The 23,737-nt window shown below is 37.7% G+C and overlaps 1 long non-coding RNA gene across 1 annotated transcript; it reads left to right on the forward strand.

Moving 5' to 3' along the window:
• The first annotated feature begins 63 nt into the window (after positions 1 to 63).
• On the forward strand, positions 64 to 23,017 carry LOC130250422 (uncharacterized). The gene is made up of 3 exons (XR_008839972.1): positions 64 to 112; positions 17,299 to 17,385; positions 22,891 to 23,017. It is a non-coding gene; the product is annotated as an uncharacterized LOC130250422 (long non-coding RNA).
• Positions 23,018 to 23,737: the final 720 nt, after the last annotated feature.

A 23,737-nucleotide genomic window follows, 5' to 3' on the forward strand; every position in this document is an offset into this window, starting at 1 on the left:
GATAGGAGTATTATTCAAACAAATAGAATATAATTAGTTTATACATCTGCTGCTCTTGTTCTTGCAGTGCAAGAATTTGGACTGAGATCTGGGAGGAGCTCTTAGACTCTGCGTGAGTAAATTTTGTTTCATATCAGTGCTTGAAAGTGTAGAGCAAGAAATATACTGGTCTGATCTACTGGGTTCATTTCCAGAATGTTGGTTGTTTCCAGTATTTTCTCCTTGTTCCTATGTTTGTAGGAATATTGCTCTTAAATGTCATGTTTCATAAAATATCTTTGAAAAAAACCACCACCACCACAGAGTGGAATTTCGTTTTGTTATTTTATCAGGAAGACACAATCGAAACAGAAAGACGTTTTTGGTATGGAATACATGTGGAAAATTTTGTAAAACTTAATTTACAGGGGGCAGTAGAGAGATAACAGAGAAACCCAATGGTACTGTTAGAAAATTGGATTGGCAAATTCCCTGGTATAGAATTAGAAAAAGAAATTAAAAGAGAGTCTGAACAAGGAATAGGAAATTTTATTTTAAAAGGCCTCACAATTATATTGAATTTGCTGTGTTTGTCTTTTTTTTTTTCCCCAAGCCTCACTTTTCTTAAAAAAAAGATCCTGTCTTTTCTACTTTATTTTTAACTGTGTTGAGACCACTTTGTTGCCAATCAAGTCAACCAAAGAACTGTTTTGAGCTTTGCCTACCTTGCTGGGGAAAAAAGTCTGTAAAAGAAGCATCAAAGCACTAGCCAAAGCAGTTTTAAACATCCTCATAATCTTCTCAATCTTATTTTATGAAAAGGGTAACAGAATCATTGTGTCAGGTTTTTCTTTGTCATCTCCCAGGTATAGTTTAACATTTCTTACAGACCTTTCTGCAATCTATTTTTCATCATGGGTTCATGACTTTATATAATTCAGACAGGTTGTCATGAGGAGAAACACAGTTGTTCAGGTTGTCATAGCAGCTAAAACTTTCTTTTTTGTGAAATTGTCACCAGGCCTTTGGCTTCTTGTAACCAAATCACCAGAAACATTATTAGTTTAATGAAGAAGCTCTCCAAAAGGCTGTTTCCAAATCTGTAAGTTATCTGTCCAACAAGTATGTCACTGCTGTGTGCAGTATTTTATTCACAAAGGCCATCTGGACAGCCTTGACAAAGGATTCATATCATTTGCCAGAGAACATCTTGTTTGCTGTGAAAAAAAATTAAATTCAATGTTATTCTAAATCTATCCAGAGACATTGCTTTTTTTGTTCTCAACTGCTCTGTTGGCTTTACTGTGTTGAAGCTTCTTTGTCATCATTGCAGAATTTATAATCATGACACAGTCTCTTTTTTCATCACTGTAGTTAAAGTCTTACACACACCTTTGTTCTTTAAGATTATTTCAGACTCTGATTAGTAACAGTCCTTGATTTATTCCAGTGAGATTTGTGTTTGGATGCAAACTCTCTGACATTTATATGTTACGTTGTTTTTGAGATTTCCTTCATGGCTTGTTCATCATGCCATAGCATATCATAAAACCTTCAATTATTTCTCCTCCTTTGGGGCAAATTCTTCCATCACAAAGATCTTAATGAGTAATAAACAGACAAAAACCAGGTACTACATATAGACTAGAAAAAGGTCAAAGCCCACTTTAACAGCTTGGCAATTGCATGTAGTGAATCCAAAAGGTGCTTGGGTTTTATTGACTGGAATGAAGATGATTTCAGCTAGGCAGAAAATAACATGCTGTGACCAATGGCCAAGAACCCCACTTCAAATTAATCCTGCAAGATATTGAGCAATCTTATAAAAGAGTGAGTAACCTGAACTGCCATACACTGAATAGGAGCTGATGTTTTTTCAGCTTCTTAGTAAAATACTAAGCACGTTGCTGGAAAGCTCTGCATCCTTCATGCAGAAAGTTCACATGTTAATATAAATTCAAATGTTCTTTCACCCAATTACCCATAATTAGAAAAGGGCTTCTAGACCTTTGTGATACTGTATCTGGATGAAACATGAGAAAATTAATGAAATTGATTTTTTGACATATCCAGTATCACTCCCTGAATCTAATTGAAATAACATTTTTGAGAACAAACAGAATTTACCGGATTTATTAAAAAGGCTTCTTTTTTATTTGCTGCCTTGATTTTAAATTTTGCGGCATACACGTATGATCCTGTTGCAGTCAGTATATAAATAACACATTTTGCATTAATTCATATATTCAGAATCTCTCCAAGTCTCCATTGAAGTACAGACACACTATTTTGAAGAGTTTAAGGTGAATTAAAATTTAGAACCAAAGTGTATAAATGGTTCTTAATTATGTAAATGTGGTACCTGAAGAAAAAAAAAAAAAAGTTTGTGATGAAACAGTGGTAACAAACCATTTCTTCTTTTAAATGTAACCTTTTTTATGGCTAAAGAGTACCGGAGGTGTGCTGGAGCTAATTTTCCAAAGACCCACACTTTTGCTGCTGAAATTAGATTTTCTGCATTGACCATTAAAAAAAATAAAAGAAGTACCTTAAAAGTTTAGTATCCCTAGACACAGCGACAAGACTGCATGCAGATGCTGAAACCCAGCAAGGCAGCAACAGGTATTTAGAGAGGGGAGGGATATTTGAGTGTAATCTCTCCCTTGGTGAAAGGGGAGTGCTGGGCAGTACAGCTCGCTATTATGGTCTGTGGCTGCATTCTGGCCCAAGCTGCAGCTCTGCCAAGACACACTCAGGGTCTTTAGCCAAGACATTAACCTATTGACCCACTGCCTCAGAATGAGAATGCTGCCAGCCATAGTCACCTCCCAGTGAAGAGTAAGGTATTGCAGACATTTGAAAGAAACAATTCTTTGGCAACTAATCAGAAGATTTGCCTAAGAAACACTGAACTAAGTCAATGTTTCTGAGACTCTGCTACTTGTCTATGCCCCATGGAAAATTGTCTTCATCAAACTCAATTTCATATGTATTAAAACAGATTAGGTTAATTTTGTTCAGTTGGTAACCTATTTTCCAGTCCAAAGATAAGTTTCTCAGTCTAAAGGATAAATCAAGGACAGAGCGTTGCTCTGTAACTTGAATTCATTTCAATCCCTGCTTATATCAACTTGAAATAGTTTCACATTTCAGTGAATTAAGCAGGCCATAGTTGAACTGATACACTAATGAGGGTGTGGACCTGAGCACTGCTGATAATTGTCATCATGATTTCAGTGTGGTTTTATTCACTGCGAGCTAGCACAGGCAGGCAGCGCTAGGGGAGTAAACGTGGGTCAGTAACCATTCCCCAGAGGAAGTCTGGGTGAAGATGTCCTGCATAAATGAGACTGAGTTAGTTGCCATCAGGCCAGAGCACAATCTCTAACCCATTTGGTCAACAAGTATCCACACAGCTTTAGTAGCTGCACAGACAATTACTACATCTTTGCAAAAAGTGGTACTGTCCAGCAGATAGAAAACCATGTGAGAGTTAACCAAAATGAAGGGCTACTTTTGATTAACATGTTTTTGGTATGGAGTGGAGCCAATCAAAGTGAAGGGTGATCCTACATACTGCAGGATCAGGCCCTGCAGATCTTCCAGGCAGGGTTTCTAGCAGGGTTTTGAGCATGAGTTCATGCAAAAGATTCATCCTCCCTCGCTTCCCAAGTTCCTATTATTCATCTCTTAGGTGATAGCTCAGATTTCTGTGTGAAAACCTGGGTGCACAGGGCTTTCAGCTGCTCTGGCTGACAGGTCTAGGAAGCCTTTCAGTATTCTAAGTGTGAGATCTTGCTCTTTGCCAAGGGGGAGTGGGTTCAGTGTCTGCCAGTTCAAACGCCCTGCTGGAGGGAGGGGGATGTCTTTGAGAGGGACGGAGGGGCACCACCCCATATTGCTGTGTGATCTGCTCCCCACCACACCCAGGAGAGGATCTCACATTTTCTACAAGAGGGGCCTTGTTCCCACCACCCTGCAGAAAGCTATCTGTGTGGTGGTGACTGAGAAAACACTGAAGTCACTGGTAAATGTCCCCTCTCATGCCACACCTCCTGGCTTCCTCTTCCAGCTCTCAGGCCTGCCCGGCACAGTGCCCACCTTCTGCCCATTTGCTGGATGATTCACAGATATTCCCTGTGCTTTGTGTCAGGCCCACAGAGGTCCTTCTAAGCTCACCTTGGCCAACTGTGAATGAGTTAAGTGTGAACAGGTATCAGAAAACTGCGTAAGGAGAAGGCAAGGAATGACTTTTAGGTGTTGCTGTTGGGATACTCTCATGGTAACTACTGTTTTTGAGGTCCTGTGGTGCTACCAGTATGGCCTCTGGATGGTGCAATACCCTGGTGGTTCCTTCAGGGCATCTGGCTGGCTCTCCCGTCCTGGGATTTCCTTTTTCACCCTGCAAGGAGGGTTGCTGTCTCTGTGAGGCCCAGGCTGGCTCCTCAGTGCTCCTCAGACATCTGTTGACATGGTGTTAACAGCTCTTGTCGTCAGGCCTGGGTCCACAGGCCAGGCTGCTAATGAGGAAACCGCCTTACAGCCTCAAGAGTGGGATTTCAATAAGTGTGATGTGGAGAGTATACACATGCCCTGGAGTGTTGTGTGAATATTTTGGGTTGCATGTGAGAGTACGAGGTCTTCTGGGTTAATGTTGGAGGATGGTGACAGATGGAGTCAGCTAAACACAGTATGGCTTCATCCATGCTGCTCCTTGGTGGAAGCTAACCTCGGGATGAATCCAAGCTTCATGTTGAAGAGATGTAAGGGGAATAGTCCAAACCACTATGAAAGAGAATGCAGAACAGACATCAAGGGCTCAATGCTTAAGCTTGCACCCTCAGCCTCTTTGATTTCACAGGATATGGAGATGCACTGCCAGTCCTCCTGGAACTTCTGCCTTGCCTTGGTAGGAAACGTAATTCCATTGATTTAATAAATTATGGTATTATTTCTATCAGGCTGGAAACACAGTCTTAAAATACTTTAATTTAAAAAGTCTTACTGTGTTGCCTATGATCCACCTCTGTGTACTGACACAAGAGGGTGTCTGAATTTCAAAGCTGGCGTTGTTTGACTCACATCCTGGTGAACCACAGTCACTATCGCTCCTGTATACCGTGTTCTGATTGCTGTTTTGCAAAGACATTAATGAGTTTCCCAGATCAAAGCCGGCTCTTTCTCAGCATAGTTTAACATATATAAACAAAATCTGTTGCAGTAACTGTGAAGTCATTTGCATTCATAATTATAGTGGTTTTTCTCATAAATTGCAATCATGTCCAAGAAAACATATAAAAATAGAAATACATTACTTATGCTTTATTGTTCAAAATGGGCTTCTGTTTTATCAAGCTGCAATGATAAAAAAATACATTTACTCAAAACAAGAAACCTGGAATATCATACTGTGGCAAGGTGGTGAAAGATCAAAATCAAGAATAGTGCAGTTATCTCCTAAAAAGGAGCTAGAACCTTTGAAATCACTATCACTGTAGCATTAAAAGCCCCCAAATAAAAACAACACCATGCCGTGCAGACATGAGATGACATTATTCTAACTGAGGGCCTCAACTGAACCAAAACATTTGAATTTTTTATAAGGTTTTACATTTTTGATGAAAATATCTTGGTAAGGAACTGTTAGTAGATTCAAAAATATGTCTGTCAGATAGATATTCAGGTCTGTAGTGTTGTGAAAGCTCTTGGAAGTGATGGTGAATGTGCAGTTGATCAAAAGTCTCAGCCGATTTAAAATGCTCAGTAAAATCCAATTAAGCAAAGCAGAGACTAAGGAATCAAAATGTCTACTTTTTCCATCCAAGCACCTGCATATCTTTAGGAATTTAAATTATTACTGGCATATGTAGTCTATATAGGAAGTAATGAAATATTTTCCCTTCCAAGAATTATAAATTATATCTAAATCCCATTTACTCAGAGTATTTGAGACAGAGACGTTGTATTCAGATAACAATATCTGAACTGGTCAGCTGGAGTAATGGAGGAAGGAATTAGATTCTTGGGTCTATTATCATAAAAACCAGATTCTGCCACTGTTACTCTCATAAAGTCATAGCTCAGTCCCGAGTGTCTTACACCATTTTGGCAGTTTCACTGCTGATGGAGAATAGCATTATCTGACGTGGATACAGATAACAATATTTGTCTAATAGAAAATGTTTAAGTATTCTGCATTAGATACTTTGTAGTAAAACTTCTGACAGGGGTATTCTGCTTAAGCTGTCGCCTGTAATGGATGATTTGGCTGCAATAAGAAGTGACAGGCTTTTCCTATCTTAAAACTAAACAAAAAGGCCTTCTGGAATTTGAGAGGAATTTTTTTATGTCCTAAGATTTTTTTCTGTAGGTCCTGGTTTTAGCAAGAATTAGAAAAAATAAGTGTTGAAATGTAATAAATAAGGCTACTCTCTTGAGCTTTCCAAACCACTTTGCTGACCCAAGAGGCAGGTCAGAAAAATATTGAATCCTGAGAGTGCTTATCTGAACCACACATTTTGAGGGGCAATGGGTCACGGATGGAATCTCTAAAATAAGAATCCAAAGTTCAAGCTCTTGGTGTCAGTTTAGTATAATTTCATGAGGAGTCCAGAACTCCAATGCAGTATTAATGATGTTGTTAAAAAGCTCATGAATACCGAGGAAATTACTACAGGATTCTCAAACCAGTCTATTGTGATAAGTGTGGTGATAATCCAAAGCTACGGAGAAGTGAAGGGTCATTTACAGTGCCAAGCTTAACACATTTGGGCTCTGTTGGAGTAGTTGGGGAAGCCAATTTTGAAGCTGGGAGCTGTTTGTTTTAAAAGCCTTGCTACTGCCTCCTATTTGTTTAAATCTAGAGCTCTAACATTATACTGTCAGAAATTGCTTTGAGACTTCACTTGGCAGGAGATGTTTTTTCAAGAAGATAGGACCCAGGTCATTTAACACTAATTCAGTGTAGAAGCCAGTTTCAATAGGGAGGGAACCATTCCTTTGATGGGGAGGAAAACATAACTCTTGCCAGAGAAGCTATCTAGTATGTGCTCAGTGGTTCCTGTTGCCAGCCAGGCAAGCAGCTGGTTTCAGCACGCACTATTGTTTCCAGTTGGTCCTCATCTGTAGCCCCATATAGAGCACATCACAATAATTAAGTCTAGAATTTAAAAAGGCATGGATTAGAGGTGGCAGTGTCCAAAGCCAAGAAGAAATGTGATAAATGTCTAACTGAAGCAGATATGAAAATCTGTCTTGGGCCCTCAAAGCCACCTGCGATTTGAAATAGCAGTAGGAATCCAAACACGCTCCAGGTCAAAATCCTCTCAAATGGGAAGTGGAAAAGAAGTAAGATCACACCTATTTTCCCTTACACAATAGCCCCTCCTCCATCTTGTCCAAATGAAGCTTCTGTCGGCTTGCCCTTATCTAAGTATTAATCTCTGCCAGGCACAGGCAAAGCAAAGATGCTGCACCATCTGGGTTTGATGAAAATGAGGCATAGAGCAGCGTGTCACCTGCATCTTGAAAGCACAACAGCCCAAACTGTGTTATTATCTCTCTCAGCATCACATAGAGGAGGTGCACTAAAATATAGCCTGGCAGAACCTGTGTGAAAGTGTTCTTTGGGCAGATGAGCAATTGATCAAAATCACTTTCTTTCATCTCCTGGGGCCCAAACCTGTTTTAGTTGAAGCCTAAAGCAGTTTTGCTGTTGAGTTCAGTGGGAACTGGAGTTGACGTTTGGAGAGGAAAGAATGAAATCACTCAAGTGAGTGATAGCATAAAAGCTGTGCTGTTTATCACAACACAGGACCACAGGTATCAAACACCACTGACTGATCTAAGAAATTACAAGAGACATCCGAGATTTTGTCCACTGCTAAGGAGAAACCAACAATTAACGAGACCAGAACAGTCTCTGTGCTATTCTACTAACACAAATGAACCTGAAAAAAAACTTGAAGGACACATTAAGGTTCCAAACTCGTTTATTTATCCTCATCTTCCTTCTTGAAGATCCTCAGAAAGAAGATTGTGGATATAATAGCAACAGAATTGCAAGGACTGAGGCATGCATTGTTTCAGACAACTAATGGTAATATAGTTTTGCAAAAAAGTTATCTTTGGTTCTCATGATGAATCAGAAATATCTGGTCTAATGCATTTGTGCTCAGCTCAGTTCCAAAATCTAGGTTGCAAAATTGAGTTGTTCCTCAGACTTCCAAGCTGCTGCTTAAACTGGCTGACATATTGCCAGAGAAGAAGTCACATTTATCTCCTGCAGTCCCAGTGGTGGGATACACTGCCTGTCTTGGAGAGCACTGAGGGTGAAGGGTTCATTTGTCCATCTCCTTTCCCCCAGGTAATCAATTACAGTGAAGTAGATTGGCTTGGCTTCCTCTGTGGGGTCACCTTTATTCTTCTGAATGGAAACCCAGCTTTCACTATCCTTCAGTGTCTGCACAGCTTAAAAGCCTTATGTAGTTAACCTAGACTGACACTCAAAATGTGTATAAAAAATGAGCGACAGATACATACAGGATGAAGGTGAAGGGAAAAATAGCTGCTTGTAACCAGCTTTCCTCAATTGTTTTAGTTAACCACAGCATGCAAGGTGGGCAAATGTCCTGTTGAAGTGAACACACATGTACTACAGACTGTGCTTTACATCAAGTCTGCATGTATGTCCTTTGAATGGGATAAAAGGTTTGTTTCTCAGCAACCTGGCTTTCAGGCTCACGTGGGTTGAAAGGAAATCTTTGTGGTATTTTAATCCTAGCAATTTTCTGGAAATTTGTGAGGGGGAAAAAAAGACTCAGATTAAAAACTTAAGCTCTTATACTAGTTAAGAAAACCCAGCATTCTAACATGATTAACATTAATAAGTAGTGATTTTAAAAGCAGCAGAAGTGGCTAAGCCACAGTGGAACTGCATTTTAGGAATTTTAAGATAATAATTTGAGTATTAAGCTGTGAAAAATTGGTCTGTACCAAGAAGGAAGCAGCAGGTTTGATAACTAATGCAGAACATGAAGTGAAGAAGACAAAATCCTCTTTAGAAGTGGTGATTTAATGCAATAATGATGTGGGGACATACATGAAGAGTATGTACCAAAACACCTATGTCAGAAATGGCTATTTTAGAAAATAACTAGCTTTCTTTTGATCCCTGAAAGATAAAGTATTAAAAGAATTAAAGAAAAAAAGGACACTTTAACTCATGCTAATATATTTTTTAAATTTAAACACAATTTTATGATAAGCACTACTGCCTTGGAGTTGTAATGGTATTTAAAAAAAGAGTATGCACATTAGCTTTTATGGTGTCATCATGACCTGTAAGTATTCAAATGAAGAAAACATCCTAGGTTTGTAATTTTAGAAAACAAAAACATTTAATAGCTTATGGAGAATAAAAAGCATTATGTTTTGTATAGGAGGGAGCAGAAGGTTCTGGGTGTTATCTTCCTTGAACTGCCATTCTTGTCTTTTATATAAATATTTTCAATTTTTTTTTATTCAGTAAATACTTTGAGTTGTAAGAAATAACACCAAGAAATGAAATTTGTTTTTCACAAAATCATCCGCTTTTGTGCAATTTTTATAATGTGGTATGTTTCTTATGATTTTAGACTTAGCTGTGCAGGATGTATTCAATATACTCACATTAAGATTTTGATGACACAAAAGTTCAGAGTTCATTTTGCCTAAAGCATTCTTTCTCTATTGAGATTTCAGTGAAGAACAGTGAAATGTGACCAGAATAACCAAGTAACGACCAACTCCCTAAGTTATCAGAAAGATAAAAAGGATTAAAGTGGCACTTTGAAATATAGTTCTGAGTGTGGAACATAATGAAGAAAACATTTTTGAAGGGAGAAAAGAGTTTATAAACTACATATAGATTAGCAAAGTGCTGTTAAGAGAGGTGGTTGAAAGGTGAGCTCAGTCCTGTCAAAAAAAGGAAATAAACAGAGAAAAACAAGTCTTTCATAATTTGAACTGTGTATGATCCATTCATACTTACACTTTGTATAAATTAAGCATGTAGTTCTATAGCATAGATGGAGAAATGCATCATAGAAGCATTTTCTAGCCAAAAGTCGTTTTAAGGGAGATAACAGATCTCCTATCCTTTTCCTCTCACTGAAGTAAAATAAATCATGTCTGACTGGAATCTACAAATAGTGAACAAAAACATTTAATCCAGGGATGAAATCAATTCCTCCAAATTTTCATGCTTACACAGATGCTTTTTATATTTCTTTCTAGTAGGTATATAAAATACCTTTTCTTGGAATGTTTAGTAGTGTAAAGGGTATGTGGTTGTTTCCAAAGGATTTAGGTGTCTTACTGATGGGACTAGGCTGCAGGTGCCCTCCATATACTGGGATCTAAAGATGACAATTTAGAGTGAGGCAGGTGTAGGGGGAATTAAAAAGAATATTTGGAATCGTTCTTGCAATTACACGGTCAGCATGCATATAGACATAATTACTTCTATCTGTGCATAATTTTCTCTCTTGAAATTGCCTAGAGGAAACAAATATGAGAAATTGCTTGGGATGAACAAATCTGGAATTCCTGCCCGTTCTTCCCTGAAGAGCTCTGTTTAGTAGGTGGGTGAAAGCACACCTAGTACACTGGCAGTACTGACATCCACACTGCATGATGTTCGCAACAAATGTGGTTGGCAGGTTACTAGAAACAGTTCCTATAAAAGCCTGTTGAGTACCAGTCTACTCAGAAATTAAAGACCTGAACTTTGGGCATGGGGAAAACACCATCTTTCCATATTTAAACTAGTCCCAGAGATAGAGGTAAGGCTGAAAGCCATGGCTTTATGTTGATGTCCTACTCAGGAAAGAGGGGTAAGAGCTGTGAAATTGAGATGCTCTGATCTCCAGCAGCACAGGACAGGAGCCATCTCTGTGGTGGCATTCAGCAGGTGTTAGTGCTGGCCTTGCCTGGTGCTGAACAGGAGTAAATAAAAAAAGTGATCAGCAAAGTGATCAGGGTTCCCATTTCTAACGTACTCAGATCATAATAAACAGCAAGGTCTTCCTTCCAGCATCAGAATACTGGAAATCCCTGTCTTTTACCAAACAGAAATAATTAATTGGTTATGAGGTTATGACAGGGTTGACATAAGGTGTCTCTGACAGCAGTTACTGAGATCAGTTCTACTTTGTCTCAGAGTATTCGTTAACTTTAAATAATCAGATTTCTATAACTGTGTTTACTCACTGACCATGTTTACCTTCTACATACATGAAGTACATCTTGGCAGAAATATTCACAAAACAGTGAGAAAAAGGCCTGAACTTCTGTGAATTCTGCCTAATTCTAGTAGTGCCTGTTTTCCATAGCAATTCTAGTTCAAGCAGTTTTGCGTTAATTTTGAAGAATTTATGATGATAAAAATGAAGTAGTAAAATCAAGCACACTCACATTAAAAAGGTCATAGTGGTACCCATGTTATCAAATAAAAAAAGCTAAGGTAACCTGAATATCAATTATTTTTGCCACTATAATTTTGAATTGTAATGATCAAATATATTCAATGAATTGTTCACAGATGAGTTACATAGCAAAAATTATTTGACAAATAATTCAGAACAATGGTTACATTGAAGGAAGTTGTTATCTCTTCATAGACAATGCATAGACATAAAATAAAAGGCAAAATTAATCAAATAAATTATGCATTGCAAATCAACATCTCAGCTCTTTTGATATCCCACCCCTTTACTGTAGCTCCGTCTTTCACCATATGGAGAAATAAAATGCATTTCTAATTTGTTTTCTAATAAGTACTAATTAGTTCAGGCCTTTAAGATCCTTAAGGAAATAAAGTGTGTCCTTGTAGCCTTCCAAATAAAGCTCTAAAGCTGCAGCTGGTACAGTCCCACATTGCTCTTCCTTCCATCTTCCAAGTAAAAACTGAAATCTTCCCTTATTTAGATTTTAATGCGAGATTAATTTAAAATCAAATTGACTAAAAGTAGCAGCAGTCATTTAGTCAATCAGCAGTGTATGGAAGCTACTCCTTTGTGGTGATGTAAAAGATGATCTGAAAGAAAACACACAAAAAATGTTAAAGTAGAAAGAAGCAAGTGGTTTTAAACTGCTTTTGTCAGATGAGATTATTAGAAATAGTTTAATAGGGAAAGCCCATTTTTCTGTGCAAGTGTCTGCTCCCTGTGCAGAGCCACTCTGAGGCAGTGATGTGTGGGGCATGGGGAGAATTCCATCATTTATCCTTCAGCAATCCTCCAACTAAACTTTATTATGCACCTGACTCTTTCTTTAATCTGTGGACATTTTTAATAATAGACTTGGATACTTCAGCTTTTCCTCTTCTTCCACTACTGAGCTTTCTGGGGGATGTACTCTGGTGTATTTTTAGGGGCTTATCGTGTCATACTGAAAATTTCTGCAGATGTACTCATGGTGTGTGAGAAGAAAAAAAAAATGCTTTATTACATTCACTACTTCCTCTGCCCCCTTCAGCCAGCTTTTTTGGGGTCTCCACCTTGTGAGGTGAAAAGCTGAAAAAAGGTGAAAAAGTTGAAAAAACATTTTGTGATTTTTGCCTACTCCACTCTGTATTGTTTTCTAGTGTCTGTTCTGATTCATGTGATCTCTCCAGCTATTCCCTCCAAAGTTTTTTTTGTCTCTCACTTCAAATGTTTCCTGAAAATCTCTTTTTGATCCAGGGAAAAATAACTGCTCATTAGTCCTTTGTATAGAAACTATATAGAGGAAGGTTATTTCACCTTTTAGAAGATTTAGAAGATTATGGTAGTTTTTTTTCCCCCAGCATTTATTTGGAAAACAAAACTTGATGTCAAAACCAATCCACTTCTGCCGGAACTTTCATTTTATACAAGTCAGCAAGTTCTGAGGCAAAAACACATCCCTGACACTTCTGTGACCTTAGGAAGGGTGGCTGTATCTGTGGGGTCCTGGGTGAGCACTCCCCACGGCATGAAGCAGTGCTCAGTAATTGCTGGTGTGGTGGCAGGGGTGTGCTGGTCCCTGGGGCAGGAGCTGCTCTCCTCTCCCATCCCACTGGCAAACTGGGCTCTGCAGCCACTGTGGGCTCTGCTCCACTCAGCTGAGCATTAAGCACGTGCTAAACAGAAGCACATGAGTCATCCTGCTGACATGAACTTGAGCTGATGAACAGCAAGTAGGGGAAAAGAAATAACAAATTCCTTTTTTCATGCGTGAAGCCCTTTGGTTGTGCAGGGATGCTGTTATCTGTGTGAGTAATACCATATCCAGCAATGTTTGTCTGAATGCCTGAGGAGAAATGGGAAAAGGGCAGGGTACTGATACCACAGAATTGTAGTTTTTGGAAGTCTTACAGTTAAGGTCATTGACAAATATTTTTGTTACTTGGTCATCTCTTGTAAAGACCATCAATAACATTTTCTGGCATGCCTAATTTTCTTCGACTTTGCATTCCCAACTGGACTAAGCCCAATTTCTACTTCCACCTCCTTAGTATTTTAAGTGTACCCAGAGTAGCTGTTTTTGGTGGAGCTAAATTTTTCTAGGTGCAGCCCCAAGAATATTGAGGAGACTGTGTTACAGACATCCAATGTTTGTCAGTCTGGACATCCCCAGCAAGAAATAAACCCTAGGTCATCTAATTAATAACATTAAGTATTACCACCTTTTTATTTGTTAGAAGATTATTTGCCACCATTTATGAAAATAAGAGTGTCTTTGCTGAAAGCCTCATTTCATGCTCCAAAGGAAGCTTAGATGGCTAGATATCTACTTCTTCAGATAGAGATATTATTGACAGAGTTTTGCAGGAAGTAAAATTTGAATATGTAGAAACAAATGTCTGCAGGCACAGAGGGAACTTTGTAAAAAATAAATCCCAAAGAAATTCTGGCAGCTTTTGAGTTAGGTAGAGAACAGGGAAAAAGAATTTAGAATAGCATTTTGTGTTAAGGATACTCAAGCTCCATTGTGTACACCTTCATCATTTGCTGTATCTAGCCTGTGGGGATGTGCTAAATTTCATTTTACAGTCACTTTTGTTTTCCACTTCTTTTTCTGAGGATTATAATTTTTAAAAAGAACACTGGATGTCATAACCATTTTTGGTACATGGGATCTTAAAGAAGATAGACTGTGATGTGAATTCCTAAAAACTGGTTGTGATCCAAGCTCATGTTCTTTGCTTGTTTTCCATTTTTACTGGTACCTATTTGGCTTCTAGCTGGTGTGTTACTTTTTCTGCTCATTTCCATAAATAAAATGTTCTTTCTCTGCCATGTTGCTGTTCCCCCTGATTATTTCCTGCTGTGGCCTTGGTGTAATAGTGTTTCTTCTTTTACTTAAAACAGCATGCAATTGCATTTTGAGTTAAGTTAATGGGGGATGGAAAGGATGTAGCCAAATCTCTGCAGGACTCCCTGAGCCTCACCACAGCATCTCTACAAAACCTTTCTATGGGCCTGGCTCAGTTTTTCTGCTGGTTTCTGTTGGCTTTGTTTATTACCGACCAGTGTAGAGCATTTTGTATGTCACTTGCTATTTAATGAAATACCCTGCAGTAAGTTGGATTTCTAGTATTAGCTTCCAGGGAACCAGTAAGAGTCCAGTTATTGTTACTGCTATTAGGGGTGTATTGGTTCTTTGCCATCATTAAAAGAATGAAGTATTACATCTGCTAGGCCTGCATTACAAAGCAGCTTCATAAAGCTCAATGTGAGCTTTATTATCTGTTGGACTTCCCATAATGTCTAGCATACAATACAGTGCACCTATTTAGCAAAAAGGTTCCTTCTGCAATTGAACCTTCTCTTAGAAATAGAAAAGGATTTTCAGGCTGTGAACCTGCAGGTAGTAATTTTAATAGCCGCTAATGTGAATTAATAATTCTAATAGCCTCATTTCTGATGCATTATCAGAATACTGGAGAGTGGGTTGCCATGGCTGCTATATTTTATCACTCACAGCTGTGTAAACTCTTTTAGGCCAGCCTTTTTATTTTTTCTTTTTCTTTCTTGTTTTTTTTTTTTTTTTTTTTTTTTTTTTTTTTTTTTTTTTTTTGTCTAAGAAATCATTCATGTGACTTCTTGCTTTTAGAGCTCTCATTCAACATGGACTAACATGGCTCCTAGGAAAGTACTTTTTCACTCTGGGAGACTGGGCTGTTTTATTATCAGCTGAGAAAAAATTCACTATCCAGGGAAATGTTCAAGGTAAAACCAGTTGTCATCATGCTGGCATATTTATCATTAGGAATGCATGGTCTGCCCAGTATTCCTCAAGAAATTCAGTTGTGCAGTAAAGAAACAGTGAGACAGAATAATATATTCTCCATTTCCCAGGATGCAGCAAGCTCAAAAAAATACAACACATTCCTTGATTTGCAAAACTGTTATATGTGGATAAATTTGCATGGATATAAATTTTGCATTCTTTGTCTAATAGCAAGACAAATATTTAAGTATATGAGTAACCTCATTCTTGCTTGGCAAAACACTTGAGCATATGGAACTTAAGTCCTTGCTTAAAGTAAGCCCTTAATTGCTGTTTGTATCAGTTGCTCATCTAAGGTAAAAAAGTGAAAGCTCAGGAGGCACAGCACTCGGTTCACAGGCCTTTTTATTGCTGACATTTTATTTATCAAAATAAAATTATTTCTGTGCCATTTTTGGGCAACTCAGTAGTAGCGTTGATTTAGGGAGCATCTTAATCATGTTGGCTGGCATCACCAGTCCATTCATATTTATAAATCTCTTGAAAGCAGCGCTGCAAACTCTCGTGTCAAGGACATCCGACCAGATTTGTACGATAGTTATGCTTCAATGTACTTCAACGGTCTAACCTGCTAATGGATGGGCCTTAGAGTGGAGATTTGCATCTGGTAATGAGACAAACTTTCAATTCCTTATCTGAAGAACATCCAGATCTCTGCAGTCAGCAAAACATCTCCAAATCTTACAGCAACAGACGTTATAGAGATAACGATGGTATTTCCCAGAAGGGCAAGAGTGGTCTTTCTCACAGAATTTTGGTACTGCTATTTCTGGCTCTGGATTTAAGAACAGAAAGGGAGGGGAATTTTTAAAAATGTAATTCACTCATGAAAACATCCCCTTTGTTTCTGTTTTGGTTCTACAAATAGGCACAGGGAGACGAAGGAACTCATTCTCCTGTGCTTTCTATACAACCATGCCTACTTTACCTCAAGAATTCTAGTGAACAATTTTCAGGCAAATCTCTTCTCCTGTGCTGCAATTCCTGCTTATCTGAGGGTGGGATGCATTCCTAGAAACCTCTTTGTAGCACTACTATTTTGGGGCAGTGGAAGACCTTTCTCCACAGCTCAGGGCTCTGTGATGCAGACTGCACTGCTGTTAGTCGATTCTCCAGTTGGCTTCCCAGCCTCTCTGCTCTCATTTACAGCATATTCACCTTCACATGATGACTCATTTGCTTTCACAGTTAAGAGTCACTTCAGGTTTTGTGCTCACAGTTCCTGTACATTTTGTACCCTTAAAAACCTCAAAGGATGACCATGGCAAAGCAGGGATTAAAAATGTTTGATGGATGACACCCTTCCTCTTCACAGAAAGCATTTTGTCTATTTTATATTAAGAGAGTTAGACAAAATTACATCTCTAAATGTCCCAGACTATGCCCTCTGTTACCATGAATCACACCAGCCACCTAAGGCAGGCAGCACAGCACAAAAACAGATCCTCACGACACATCTAAGCAACTGTGTCTCCACTTACTTGGACTCCAAAAGACCATTTAATTATATATATTATATAGATATAAGGTACATGTACACATACATACAGTTAATTTGAAATGTAAACTAATATAAGCATACTCTATTTTTTAACTATGGAAAAATTCTTTAGGTTTTTATTTTCTTGACTCATTCTGCTTTTTAAAAAGGAGCTGATAACTGAATCCTTTTAGATAACAAAAAAGGATATTTTATAGCAAATATAGATGCCCACACACTGTCCCTCAAGAAATAAGTATATAATCGGATTAGAAGATATTTCAGATTTGGACAACTCTAATTAAATTACTTCTAACTTTTACTGGCCTCTGTGGATCAATCTCTTCTTGACCTTCACAGTCCATCAATATAAGCAAAAGCAAAGCAAAAAAATTATTATATCTGAAAGAAGTGTGCTTTTTTCATCTTTTTTCATATTAAAAAAAAAGCCTGTTGTTGGATGGATTTGTTTGGCACTTGACCTCATCATGCATTAACATTAGGTTAAAAAACCCACTTTTTTTTTTTTTTTTTTTTTTACATAGGCTTTATTCCATGGTACAATCCCTGTGTAAAGAAATTTCTTGTGCAATCTGGTTTTCTTTTGCATACATCATTTACCATCTTTCAAGGTAAAGAATTTAAATGTATGCTGATGCCTTTATCATCTTGACAGTTTAAGGATAAAAGTTCTGTCCAATGTGATGAACAAAAGGCTTTCTCCCTTAAATGTATAAAGTAGAAGACATTTTCTTTAAATCTCTTAGAAGATTAAATGCCACATAATATTTTGCATAACATTTAGGAAATCTTTTACTTGAGGAGCCCAGAGTATGTGTCTTTGAGGTTCTATTCTGATCCTTTGCATCTACATAGTGTAATGGTAATCTGATTGTGCATCTCCTCACTTGCCACAGTAATGAATGAGGACACACTCTGCTGGAATTCTGTTCTTTTGATGTAAATGATGTGCCTCAACAGTAGCCAATTTAAGGGGTCTGGAGGTAGGACTGCATATTTAGTTCCTTGGCTCCTGCTGTGACTATGTGTGCTTAAATTTTTCAATTTTAGCATTTATATAGAAATAAAAGTAAATTAAAAGTTTTTAAAAATTAGATTTCTTTTATGAATTTAATTTAATTACGGCAATGCCAGTATGCATTAAAGTGAATTTTGCTGCTATGAAACCACACAGCCAGAATCCAAAACAGTACTTGGTCAACCATGTACACCCACTATATAAAATTTAATCTTGAAATAAGCACAAGCCATCTCAATTAGAGATGTGACATTCTGCCTGTCTCAAGGCTAATTTTTTCCCACCAATTTTTGTGCAATGTAATGAGTGTATCTGGAGGAAAAATGCAGTCTCATGCCTTTATCCCATCTATAGAAATGATTAATCATGGGCTTCACACTGTTAGTGCTGAGGATAGTGCATTGACCTTGGATGACCCTGGTTCAGAAGGATGGCCCATCTTCAAAAGCTGAGAGAACTGTTCATTGTGTCACATTTAGGAATGTACAAAATATGCTTTTGGACTGATACAAAAATATTCAAGGTTCTATGAAGTTTTGAAACTTCACTGAAATTGAAAGCTACTTTTTGATTAAAAAAAAAAAAAAAAAGACATTTGTAATTTTTTTTTTTTTTTTCTTCTCTGAAAGATGAAGCTTGACTGTAAAAATGAGATTTTCCACTGAAGTTCAAAGTCAGAACATTTATTATTTATTTTTATTCCACATTTGTAACTTGTTGGAGAAAAAAATCTTTAGTTGCTAGGAGAAATGTTACTGTCTTTCCTTCAATAAATGAAAAATAGCAAATCAGGAAAACTTGAGGTTTGCCTTTTGCAACAGAGACTTCACAAAGACATATGACTTGGAAAAATAAAAGATAAAAAAATCCCTTCACTTCTGTTGCTCACACTTTTCTGCTACCCTAAATGCTAGTCTACACTTGTCTTCCTTCTCCAGATATTTTTTCTTCTTTTCTAGTCTCTTCTTTCTCATCAGGCAACTGAAAACATCTTTATTTGTTGCCCTGAGGGAATGCAACCATTTAACATAAAATTACCCAGGGATTCTCCAGATGGAATGCAAAGGACATTTCCTAAAATACCAAGTGAACATTTTCTCTGCTGGTGAGCTGAGAAAAGAGTCATTTCCTGATCAGTTCCCAAATTCATCCAGCTACAGTATGATGGATATTGGGTTCATGAAGCCTCAGATGCCTTCCAAACCACTTACTCCTTAAACTTCTCTCTTCCCTTTTCTCCTAAATGATCACTAAACTGTGACAAGGGAAATACAGGTTGGATATTAGGAAAAAGTTTTTCACTGGAAGAATAATAAAGTACTGGAATGGTCTGCCTGGGAAGGTGGTGGAGTCACCATCCCTGGATGTGTTTAAAAAGATTGGACATGGCACTCAGTGCCATGGTTTATTTGAGGTGGTAGGGCACGGGCTGGACTCGATGATCTTGAAGATCTCTTCCAACCTAGTGGTTCTGTGATTCTGTGACTCTATTGTTGCAAAATCTGACTACACACACACCATCCTTCTGCTGTCATGACTAATGAGGAGCCATTCCTCATGAAGCTCCTGTTCTTCCTAATTTCAATCTAAGCAGGGCTAACACAAAGGGAGTTTTTCAGTGACCATAATGGCTGTTGAATTAATCCCCATGGGCCAATTAGTTACAGCACAACTTTGCAGCCCGTGTGAGCTGGGGTTCTCCTGCAAGCTGTCTCTTGGGCAGCCCTGCTAACAAGCCACATAGCAGTCTGGGAATGTCACCAAATGTCTTTTCCTTTGCTTCAAAGACCCAATTGGTAAAGTATTCTCCATAAAATAATAGTAAACAGTGACTTGGGAGTAGTGGGAAAATCCGCTATAAAACTTCCATTAGTTAATGAAAGTGGCTGTCACAATCATGTGAAAAGTTCAAGGAGACAATCTTGTTAAGCAGCCATTTTGCATAGAGAAATTTATTTTGCTATAGACCTTTTCAAATAACTTTGAGGTTTTCCAGAACAATTTATGAATGCTGAGCTTTGAAAGAAGAAAGATCAATCCACAACAAAATGAAGTTGGCTAGCAATGGACATTTGGTCCCAGCTCTGGCACTCTATGTTCATTTATAACATATTTTTATACAGCTCAGTAGGGATTTTTCTCTGCTGAAGAGCTCCACAAGCTTCAATTTCATTTTGTATTGGAAGTTGTTTTAAAACATCTCTGCAATCACATTAAATGCTCAAGCATCAACACAGAGTTCCCAACACTGATGACAAATTACTCTTAAATGCATAGCACCAAAGCTGATGGCCTCACCATCACTGTTTTCATTTGTATCACCCTCTGAACCCATCAAATCTGTCCTTGTCTTGAGGCAACCAGTCTTCTGAGGTTAACATTCTTAGGACTCTGAAATTCTTGACCTACGCAGACACAAAAACTGCAGACTTCAAAGATGAAGGACAAAAAAACAGAGTTTCAATTTACTTTTCCAGCCAGTCATCTCTCATGCATCTAAATTTAACAGTTACTCCCCAAAAGCATCCAGCCAAACCAGCCCAATGCAGTTAAAAAATGCTAACCCAAACACAGGTCCCTTAAAGGTTTGGCTCAGACAGTGTTTACCATGGGCACATGTGTCTCTGAAATACAGGGTAAGGGCAACCAGTTGCTCTCATGGCAGTCTTGTAATAAACACACCTAAAACCAGCCCATGTGTGGTACTTGTTATGGGTACAGCTTCATTACACAGTTCACCTCTGTATCAGTGGGCAGCTGTCAGGTCTCTCTGGTCTCTGGTCCTCTCCTCTTCCTGCACTCCAGGGTCTGTGGTACCTGGTTTTCTGGGGGGGTCCCTGCTGCACTGTTAGGATTGATTTCTCCTGCATTGGTCCTGTTCATGTTTCAAACACTTCTTCGTTCCAGAGATACATTCAGGTGACTGTGATCTTCTGATTCAGTTGCCTAAACCATGCACTCTCCTAACCTGCATTGGCTGGTTATTGCTGTGTGCCTGCTGCCTGGACAGCACTGGGGATGCTTTGGCCCTGCCTCATACTGACCCTTTGGTGATTATTTGCAAATAACATTGCTGCAATATGCAAAAGTTTTCCATAAACATTTTAGTATTACAATGATACCTAGAAGATTCCCAACTGTATTACTAAATAAGCAGTAAGTGGATGAAATAAGACATGCAGTGGTTTAGATGCTGTGGAACTGCAAAATGTACAATCCCATAAAAACATCGTTATTGTTTCAAATTGTAATGCCATGTTTTAACATTTTACTGGATTTATTGGGTCTTCCCTTAATTTTGCTGTAATTCTATTACTGAATAGTTCATTATAGGTGTAGGTGTAACGTTTTTTCCATAATTTCTTCTGTCCATTGACTTAGTTGGAGTAGTTTTAAATGAGCTTAAAGCCAGTGTGTTATTTTCAATTACAACAATGTCAGATGTGTAAGTTTTATTATGCACTTGAAGCCATCTGACTGAGAGCACAGAGCACCAAACATCTTTGGATAAAGTTTGGTTTTCAATTACAAAGTGTGATCTAACTGCCAAGATACCACATGACAAAGTACATAAAGTGAGTGTTTTTTCCAGACTGAAAAAGATAACTTTTGCATTGAGTGATTCTTCATGGTGATGGATATTTGCTGTTATTCTCCCAAAGCAAGAGAACAATTGTTGGACATTTCTAAAGCTACTTGATCAGTTTCTTGAGAATGAAAGAATCTTTCTACTAAATTGGTACATGCTTGCAAGTACAGATTTGTAGTATTTTCATTATCAGTATATCTCCACAGTTAAAGAATTTATGGCCTCTACCATTTCTTAATATTTCTTAAGACAAACACAAGGCCTCTGACTTACACATATTTATTTTAAAATATTCTAAAATATTTCTACATTTCTAAATCTAAATATTTCTAAAATATTTTAAAATATTCAACACTACAGAAAGTGTCTTCAATCACAAATATAATGTAAAGCTTCATGTAATGGTGTGCAGCCTTCAGAAATAGAACTTACTGAAGCCAACATTTTCATTTTACTCTTTTTAAGTTTTGGAATATTTTCTTTTGTAACAAGGTTTGCACACCAGATCATCACACAGTCCAGGTAACAATCCAGATAGATTCTCATGCTGTGTATATAACACCTGAAACTAATGAAAAATAGATGTTGGAAATAACATAGATCTACTTTGTAATTTCCTAGAATGTGTAAACTTCCATTTTCCTATATAGATGCTTTCAGAACGTCATTGCCCATCAAATTAAATGCAAATACATTAGATAAGCATATGAAATCTCTACTATTTAATGTCCCACTCACTACCTGCACACCTCTCATTAAAGTACATAGGTATCTATCTTTCCATCTCACTCATATATTTTTTAATCCATTATCTGCATGTATTTATCCCAAAGATATCTTCCAGCTGATAACTCAAAAATTTGTGTTCAAAGGAATATTAAGTTGATTTGTGTAATATGCAAGTCTTTAAATTTGAAAAACCTTTCACTTTTCCATGGTGGCTTCAAATATGTAGATTTCCCATATGTCTGAGAATAACAATAAAACTCTTAATTCCTCTCTTTGTTTCTTTCCTATTTCTTTTGCCATCACATGCTTTTGTCTGCAGTATTTTTTAGGACCAGGCTAACACTTTGGTCCTGTTTGCTGGATACACAGCTGCATCTATTACAGTCTTACCCATTACTGTATTCACCTGTGAAATATTTTTGACCACCCCCACCCCCTTACTCCTTTAGACACTGATTAGAGAAGGCTACCACTTGAATAATTTTTGCACCCCTTCCCCTACTTATTAACTTGGTAGGATTTTAACCCTCACATTGTTCCTGTAAAATTTCTTCAGCTCTTCACACAATATCTAAGAAGTTGTCCAGTTTCATGGTTTCTGGATTTACTGAGCTCAGTTGTCTCTTCAGCCTGCTTCAGTGTTTTGTGTATGGCTAGTGTGAAACCCTCTTTATAAATATTCACCAATGTTCTCAGTAACTACACCCTGGCTGTGGTACCCAATAATTTATTTTCTTGTGTGTACCCATTGGTGATTTTAATTTGCTCTTTTTTCTGCAGGGTGAAAAAAATGTACCAACAATTTGCCAGCACCTTAAATGAACTGCCAAGCCTGTCAAGTTTCCTTCCTTAATACACTTTTACCTTTTGGGTTACTTTGTATTTTTGAGTGAGTAAAGTCCAGCTAAAATTTGTTGGGGCTGGCTGATCAATTAAAGATCGATTTTCACTGTTTAGCCCTGGATACTCCTCCAATGCTACTACCCAACATGTACTGTTTTCCTATTTAAGGATACAATGTCCTTTTTTGGTTGTTCTAACATGATCAGTATCCAATTCTGCTGCAATAGTGACTAATTAATTTGTCCTTGATTTGGAAAGTAACTTGGAGATTACTAGTTTTGCCATTTCTTTTTGTTTGTTTGTTTTAATGTTACTAATTTGCATACTCTTGTTAATGAAGAGAGGGTATGATATTCTTGTGGATTCACACTAAGTTCTATGAAATTTGGGTCATACTAGATATCTACATTCAAGTTGTTATTCCTCACTTGTACAGCTGTTGCAATATCTATTTTTTATGCTTATGCTTTTAAGTTGGTATTTTAAAAAATGTTTTCAGACTGTCATATTTCCTGGTAACACAGCATGTGATCACATTTCTCCTCTGATTCTGCTTTTTATCTTCCAGCACAACTTGAAAGTAGCCTCAGTGTCACTTAATTTTGCTTTAGCTCTTGCTTCCTCCTACAAGGATTGGTTATTCATTTTTATTATGTTATGTTCCTTTTTCTACAAACCTCAGCACTGCTGCTGCTCATTCCTTTTCTGCTGCAGTGTCTGCATTCATTTTTTTCTACCTTCTGTTTCGATTCACATAGTTCACCTTCTGGTCTTTGATTTTAAT

This window comes from Oenanthe melanoleuca, chromosome 2, assembly GCF_029582105.1.
Source record: "Oenanthe melanoleuca isolate GR-GAL-2019-014 chromosome 2, OMel1.0, whole genome shotgun sequence".
Taxonomy (NCBI): Eukaryota; Metazoa; Chordata; class Aves; order Passeriformes; family Muscicapidae; genus Oenanthe; species Oenanthe melanoleuca.